Source organism: Sinocyclocheilus rhinocerous, unplaced genomic scaffold (genome assembly GCF_001515625.1).
Source record: "Sinocyclocheilus rhinocerous isolate Xijiao unplaced genomic scaffold, SAMN03320098_v1.1 scaffold975, whole genome shotgun sequence".
Lineage (NCBI taxonomy): Eukaryota > Metazoa > Chordata > Actinopteri > Cypriniformes > Cyprinidae > Sinocyclocheilus > Sinocyclocheilus rhinocerous.
The window spans coordinates 1,669,746-1,678,367 of record NW_015628726.1 but is presented as its reverse complement, the minus strand read 5'-3'; positions in this window follow the sequence as shown (position 1 = coordinate 1,678,367).

Genomic DNA, 8,622 nt, shown 5'->3' with positions numbered 1-8,622 from the left:
TAAAAGTTCAAAAGAACAGCATTTATTTGAAATATCAATATTTTGTAACATGTTGTTCAATTCAATGTGTCAACAGACCCGGTTAGATATCTAAAATAACAATAAAAAAAAAAAAGTAAACGAGAAAGCAAATTGATATGTCTCTCAAAAATATATAATTTTTACATCTGCTTGTTATTTAGCATTTTATTTGAAGTAGGTTTAAAAGAAGTTTTACAATGCTACAAAACAGAATACAGATACATTATTGAATTATTCAAAATATTAATAGAAATAATAGAAATAAAATGATGAATTCATATAATATATAATAATAATAATAATGCACTATAAAATTATTTTATAAATGGATCAAAACAAAGTGAAAATACATTAAAACAATAATAATAATAATAAAAACAATTATATAAATAATACCTTACATAATACAACATTACACAGACCCGGTTAGATATCTAAAATAACAATTTTAAAAAAAGTAAACGAGAAAGCAAATTGATATGTCTCTCAAAAATATATAATTTTTACATCTGCTTGTTATTTAGCATTTTATTTGAAGTAGGTTTAAAAGAAGTTTTACAATGCTACAAAACAGAATACAGATACATTATTGAATTATTCAAAATATTAATAGAAATAATAGAAATAAAATGATGAATTAATGTAATATAGCAGTTCAATTTTTCTAGAAAGTTGTAGGTACTAATCTGTAATATGCAGTGCCACCTAGTGGATTTAAAAAAAAAAGCAGATTCACAAGGCAATCAGCAGACACGAATACTTTACATATGACAAGTTTAGAAGGTAAGGTCAATTGAGCTAATATTGTTAATATTGCTAATATTGCAACTGAGAAATGGTATGTCTGTTATTTAGGTGTTACAGATGCTTGTGTGTTACTAGTAGGCCCTGGTAGTTTGGACTCTGCATTCATGTTTAATGCACGAATACATTAGATCATTTAGCAGTAGTGTTTCAGTGACAGGGCCATGTTGGTTTTCCTGTCTGTAAAGCACAGAGCCTTCTATACATGTGGGCAGCCGCGTGCATCAGAGCTGCTTACTTACCTGCACAACATGCTTCAGTACAACTGTGAACGTCCTTAGCATAAGTCAAGCATTTTGTGTCTGAAAACAGATATGCGAATGTTTCCCTTCTCCCCACGGCCTGGTTTCTCTGAATTACTTTCTTGACAATAGTAATTGCACAGTTGCATATGCACATGCAACTGTGGTTGTGCATGCTTAATAGACAGAGTGAACACTGGCTAGTGGGGTTTGTGGTTGTGGAAAGGAAACATTTTAACCAGGAAGTGGTGATTAGCTGCAGAATGAATGAAATCCACTGCTTTGTGCCCACCTTAAAAGTACTAACCATGGGAGTTTAAATATATATTCTATATATTCTGCATTTTGTTATATCTACCTTTTTTTTTTTTTTTTTTACTCATTTGACTTGCCACAATTATTGCCATTTCTACTTTGTTTTAGAAGTTTGAGCTTGATTTCTTTCATTAGTTTAATCACAAATAAATTCAGAGTGGTTGGGATAATTGTAGTGATTTTAGTGTAAATTGTATATTATGCTATAAGCCTACTTGAGTTCCCAGCATGCACTGCGATCAGAATAAATTGTACAAATGGCTGTTTTTTGATTGCTTTTTACTTTTTGTTTGTTTTTGGACATCTGTTTGTGGCTCTTTTCATTTTAATTTATTGGCTTCTCTTGCTGTTCAGATCATTTCGATTAGGTTATGTCAGAGAATAGTTAGCACATTTAGGAATTGTACTTTGAACATTTTTCTCTAGTATTGTTTCGATTTATTTATTTTATTATTTTAATTTTTTTATTTGCATGATTATATTGTAGCATCATTGAGGTACTATAATATTTTTTTTATATTTTGAAAGTTTTTATTTTGTATTTTAATTTAAATTTTATTTTTTATTATTTAAATATATCTGTATAGTTTTTATACATTTTTATTTCAGTTTTAGCTAGTACTGTACATCAGGTTAAACTAAATAAAAATGACAAATGTTGCTTTGGCAACTAGCTGGAATAAAAAATTTTTTTTTTTTTGTCAGTTAACATTTATTTTATTTCAAGAAACAAAAAATGTTCAATGGTCAAATGTTGTTTTGGACCCCACTGACATTCACTGTGTTAACGAAAACCGTTCTTGTTTGCAGCAACGTACTTGAGCTTACATTAACCCTCCACTTGGTGGCGCCAAATGACTAGATCATTCAAATGTGGATTTGCGAGAAAATGCTTGCAGATGTTTACTGACAAGCTGCTCAGAGACTAAGAATGGCTCAGCTCCTCAGATGTTATTGGTAACAATGAGATGAAAACCACTGATTTTGTTTGGCAGATAGAAAAAGTTGACCTTTTATCAAAAAGATGCAGTGTGCCAGTCGATTCAGTCTAAACATACTTTAGCAATCACCTCACATAAAAGCATGTGTGTACTTCATGAATCACATGTTGTTTTGTGAAATATACAAATGTAAAGCAAAGGTTTGTTCAACTTTTTTTTTTCATCTGTGCTTTTAAACAAGCTCAGTTACCGTCGCTGTTTCCAGCACTAACACCTAACAGTAGAAGAGTGAAACGGTACCCACAGGAGCAGTTTCCACAAGCCTAGAAGTTCAGAAACAGCATGGAAACAGTGAGAAGAAGAGAGAGCGAAAGCAATCAGACTGCATGGGAACAAAGCAGTCGTCTGTAACAAGCCATTAGTCTGTCCCTCTGAGAAAATAGATGGGTTTCTTTGCCTTTGTTCAGACAGGCCACAAACATGGTTTCTTTTTGTATATTCAACTAAAGTCTGTTTAGTTGTCTGTAGTCTGATCAGCAAAAACCACATGAAATGCATACAAAGTTTGACATCCGAATTTTGAGAGAAGCCTTTCCGATTGAACGCCGTCTGAAGTCAGATTTCCAGTCGTTTGTTTTGTTATCAGGAAGATCTACATCTGTGTTAGAAATGCCTCACGTGAAGCCTTCACTGTGTATTGAATGGTGAATGAGTGCTTATTTTTGTCTCATATTCCTAGTGAGTTCAGAACCACAGTAAAATGTCCTGATGGGCTTGAACAGAAGGAAAATTTCCAGTTTTCTGTACTCCATTTCCATGCTGACAGCTAATCTCAGATGTCGTAGAGGAAAGTCTCTCTGCATTGTGCTGCAGTCATTACTATAGCAACCAACATAGATATGGGAAATATTAGCTACCGTGTGCTTAGCTAGACATAACATTTTACTGAGAAATGTTACTGTGATGTGGGGAAGACCGACCTGAGAGTGATAGATCACCTCTATGGTTTAAATAATTTATCATGTCTATTTGTCTCTATCATGTCTTTACCTGTCTATTACATCTTGATGTAACTATGAGATGAATATCTATGTCTGTTTGCCTGTGTGAACTGCAAACCTTCAAACTTCAAGGCTTTTTGAATGTTTGAACATTTTCAAAACATTCAAATAATCCTTTATCAAGCCAAGTTTTAAAATCGACAAACTTTTATTTAAAAATGACAGTGATGTGAATTTATTTGAATTCAAATTTGAAATGCAGTTTTGCATTCTCTTTGCTTCCTCGGGTCTATTTAAATCAAATTTACATAATGAATTGCAATGTAAAGGCATTCTCAACTCAGTTCTGAATGGCGTGCAACACTTTTCCCAGGATTTTAGACCTGGGTTTCCTCATTTTAAAATGGAAAGGTCCCTAAATTTGTTATGAACAAATCTAGAATTTTCGTAGCAAGGATTAGCAGCAGTAACTGTCACTTTTCATAGCTAAAATTACTAATGTTTTTTTTTCTTTAAAGGTGTGCAATTTGGTGAAACCAGTATTTGATGTGAAAACAATGAAGAAATCCATCATATTCAATGAATATGCATTAAGAAATATTTTCTCTGTGTCATTTTATACATTTATATTATAATTATATTTTTTGATATTTGAAAAAAATGTCTATATTTTAATCCTGAAGTATTTAAGTCTGTAAGTTAGACCTCTGCAGTGTTTTATCTTACAGAATACCAAGTCTTATGCCAAGCCGTGTGTGTCCCTGAGTCTGCTCTGATTTCTGGTCTGCAAAAGATGTTGAAATTTGTTCCATGAATGCAAATGATATCAAATGAAAAGGAGCCCGACTTGAGTAATGTGTATGAAGTGTTATGCTGTAAAGTGAGAGAAGTGTCAACTTAAGAATTACCTGTAAATAGCCTGTAAGTGGAAAATGTGTGCAAGACCACATGAGTTGATGCTTACGCATTTGCCTGCAGTTGTAGACATGAGTGGTTTTATGGAGCAGAATGCCATAAAATTATGAGAGAAGAAAATATGTAATCTTTTGTAAGGATTTTTTTTTTCTTTCTGGGTGACGCTGTCACTTGCTATCTAAGCATGTCCTGCCTCACTGCGCTGGACAAGGTAATTATACGCCCCATTTTCAAGCAAGCTGGAGCTGGGGTGGGTTGCCAGATCCTTCTATGATAAGAAGTCTCAGTTGCCCCAACCAGCTGCCAGAGGTCCAAAACCTATAATACTATAAACAACCTAAACAACCTTTTTCCAGTAAAGAACCTTTTGTAGAATGGAAAAGTTCCATGGATGTTAAAGGTTCTTCATAGAACCTTCATTTTTATGACTGAAGTTTTTTTTTGTTTGTTTTTTTTTGCAAGACATAAACTTGCAATTCTGAGAAAAAAGGCAGAGTTGTTTGATATAAACTCACTATTCTGAGAAATAACATTCAGAATGCAAGATATTAACTCAGAACTCAGAATTTTTTATATTTTGTAGTTTATTTTTTCTTATCAGAATTCTGAGTTTACATCTCATAATTCTGTTTTGTGTTTCTGCCACAGAATAAAAAATGTAAAATATAATTGCAACTTTTTATTAAAAAAAATTTTCTCGCAATTGCAAGTTCATATCACACAATTCTGACTTTTCTTATCAGAACTGCGAGTTTATATATCACAACTGAAAGTTAACATCTCACAGTTTTGACTTTTTTTCTCATCATTGTGAGATATAAACTCAGAATTGTGAGGGAAAATCTTGTGAATACTTTATTTATTTAGTTATTTATTAACTTAGTTACACCAAGAGTGTAGTTTTAAACACTTGCCTTTTAATTTAAGGTCCAGTTCTTACCAAGGCAAGTAAAAACGTTATCTTTATACATTTTATTTGGCTTAGTTCCTCAAAAATCACTTTTTTTTTTACAGTCCACTAGAGTCAGAGCCCAAGGAAAGAGTATATATAAATATAAATGTTGCAAATAGAAAAGAATAGCAGGTGTTATTTTGATGAATCCACCGTCTATATTTTAAGATAACTATTTAAAGCTTTTGCGAAACCATTCAGAATGTGTTCTATGTGTTTTGACTCTCTAAATAAAGTGAACGACATCAGGTGGAACTCCAGACTTTATTGTTGTTTTTCTACTTGTCTTCATATCAGTTTCTTTCTTAGTTCACCACCACCAGGCCTATGTTTGGCTCACTTTTATTTTGCATGCACTCTACATTTCTCCTCCAACTCTTCCAAACAGCTTGTGAGTCACTGTCATCCCAAGACCACAAACATCTGAGGCTGAAACCGTGAAACAGCTAAAGGAAATACTTACACTGCTAGTTTTGGTGCTGTTCTACTAAATTACAAATCTATAAATATCATAGGGTTTGTAAATGTAGATGGTGAGTCACTCAGAAATGTCTATGTTCTCTTCTCAGAAAACACCTTTCAAAATTATGTGCAAATAAATTAGTAGCGATTTACAGAAATCTGTTGAAACCATAACACTATACTGTAAGCTGCATTATACACACACACACACACATACTTGTATTTGTGATTTACGGGGACTCTCCATAGGCGTAATGTTTTTTTTTTTTTGAAGTGACATGTGGCCAAGTATGGTGACCCATACTCAGAATTAGTGCTCTGCATTTATCCCATCCAAAGTGCACACACACAGCAGTGAACACACACACACACCGTGAACACACACCCGGAGCAGTGGGCAGCCATTTATGTTGCGGCACCCGGGGAGCAGTTGGGGGTTCGGTGCCTTGCTCAAGGGCACCTCAGTCGTGGTATTGAAAGTGGGAGAGAGCGCTGTACATTCCCCCCCCCCACCCACAATCCCTGCCGGTACGAGACTCGAACCCGCAACCATTAGGCCACGACTTCCCTAGGTTTTTATACTGTACAAACTGTATTTTCTATTGCCCTACACCAACCCTACCCCTAAACCTACCCCTAATAGGAAACTGCTGGCAATTTTTGAATTTCATAAAACACCGTTTTGTATGTTTTTTAAGCCTTTTGTTTTACGGGGACACAGGAAGTGTCCTCATAAACCATGTTTACGTTGTAGTACCCATGTCATTATACACATTTGTGTCCTCATAAACCATATATACCTGTACACACACACACACACATAATTTTTAATATTAGTCCTCATAATTTAACACTGAACCATATCTAGGTATTCATTTTATGACAGTATATCTTAATAAAAACTATGCAATGCACCAATGCAATTACACTAGGGCAAAGAACAATCAACAAGGAAGTCAATTTAATGTTGTTCTAAAGATTTTTTTCCTTGGTCATTCGCATATGAAATATTTTGTAATATTCCATGGTGTCATTTAACCTACTGACCAGGACAGCTAAAAATATTTAGTTAATCTGACCTATAATTCTTCAAATCCCTCAGGACAGGTGCGCTGCCTTTGATTTTCACAAGCTGTTACAACACGGAAATGAAATTCCAGATATAATATATGCCTTACAGACGCTGCAATAAATAATAGATTGATTTATCAACATGTTTTAGTCAGCTTGGCCTTTAAATGTCATTTTAATTATATTTTTCTTCAGTTCATTACTTTGTCTGAGAGACAATATTTAACTTGGAGGGAAGCTGCCTGGATATGAAGATCTTTGAATGAATTTATTAATCAATCTCAGCATTTTCTCTTTGAGTCATTTATAACTCTCAGTTTTCTGTCGCATATGATGTATTGTTTTTGATGACAACGGCATTTTAAACATTTTTGGAAAGAAATAGCCAAAACATAGCTATAGCGTTTCACTAAAAACTGAAGCAAAATTGGTTTTGGTTGTGAAATTACATCACAACTTAATTTGTGTAAAATGTAATTCTTCTTCACACAATAATTGGTTTGTTTACTTTAAAAAAAAATCTAATTTTCATATTTTCAGCTCGAAAGTCTACAAGACCAGGGTGAAACAATACAATCTGTGCATTTGATAGCATGTGAAAAGTAGAAATAAATGATGAAGGCACATTAAAAAGTGTCCAAGACCAAGTTTTATGTAACCTTCACATAACACAGAGAAAAGTTTCCTTTTCTTTTTCTGTAGTTTGAATAAGCCTCATAAAAGAGGACATAAAAGTGTCCATAAGAAACACCCAACCACAAATTTTTGAGGCAATGCAAGAAAAAGCAAAAAAAAAAGAAGCACAAAAGAATCTGGAACGATTAGGAATGTAACACAACATTGTATTTCATTAAATGTTTTAGCACATTGCATATATAACAGTTTCTCAGTAAATTGGCATCTTTTTTTTTAACCTATTGTTATTGTGAATAGTTCAGAATGACATTGTGAATTCAAATGTGTCAGACACCTCAGTCTTCTTTCATTTTGTGAAGGCATTCACCCATGGCAGTGGCTGTGCAAATTCAGCAGGAGTGAGAGTCAGTGCCATTATTGCTTACCACAGAGAGTCAGATGACATTGTGATGAGCAGCTAAAAGCAGTCACAGTATGTCGTCTATCTGTCAAGCTGTGCTGCCAATCTTCAAAGTGTGAAAGCCATATTGCCAATTCTTTCCAAATGACACTATTTTTACGGAAAATTAAGCAGTTTCTTTTAAAAACCCATCATCAATAGCACAGACGACAAAAGACCATTGCAGATGTGTACTTACTCTGTATTATGTTTGACCCAGCATTATATATTTTGCTGAAAAGAGAGACAAATTCATTGAGAAATGATATTATAAACCACATAAAGAGAAGCATAACAACAGAAAAAAATACTTGCTATTGTATAATTTATTAAAATGATAAACTTGCCGTTTTTCAGTAATTTGCAGCTTTGTATTTGAATAAACCATCATATAGCAGTTTATCATATCTGTTTTCTATCACAAAAAATTGAAAATGTCTGTGGAGACTTACAAAAGCTTCATTGTGTGTGTCTAAATAAGGCCAGCATTTGCTAGTGTTTTTTTTCTTCGTGATATTTGTTTGTGAACACTGCAGGTCAGATGCAAGGGCAGTTTGTTTTCCAGCGGATTTGGTTCAACAATGCAAAAGTAATCACTACCTTGCGTGTGCTTGTTACCGCCAATGTTAGACATCCAGATTTAGAACTCATTTCTCAGCAGAACCCAGGCCAATTAAAAGCATAAGTCCCTTGTGCCACTGCTGAGTCTGGTTTTATGACTGAAAATCTGCATTGAACTGCGTACTGATGTATTAATGTTGTTTTTAATGGTAGCTGAGTCACCAAATGACATGCGCTATAAGGTGTGACCAAAGATTATATA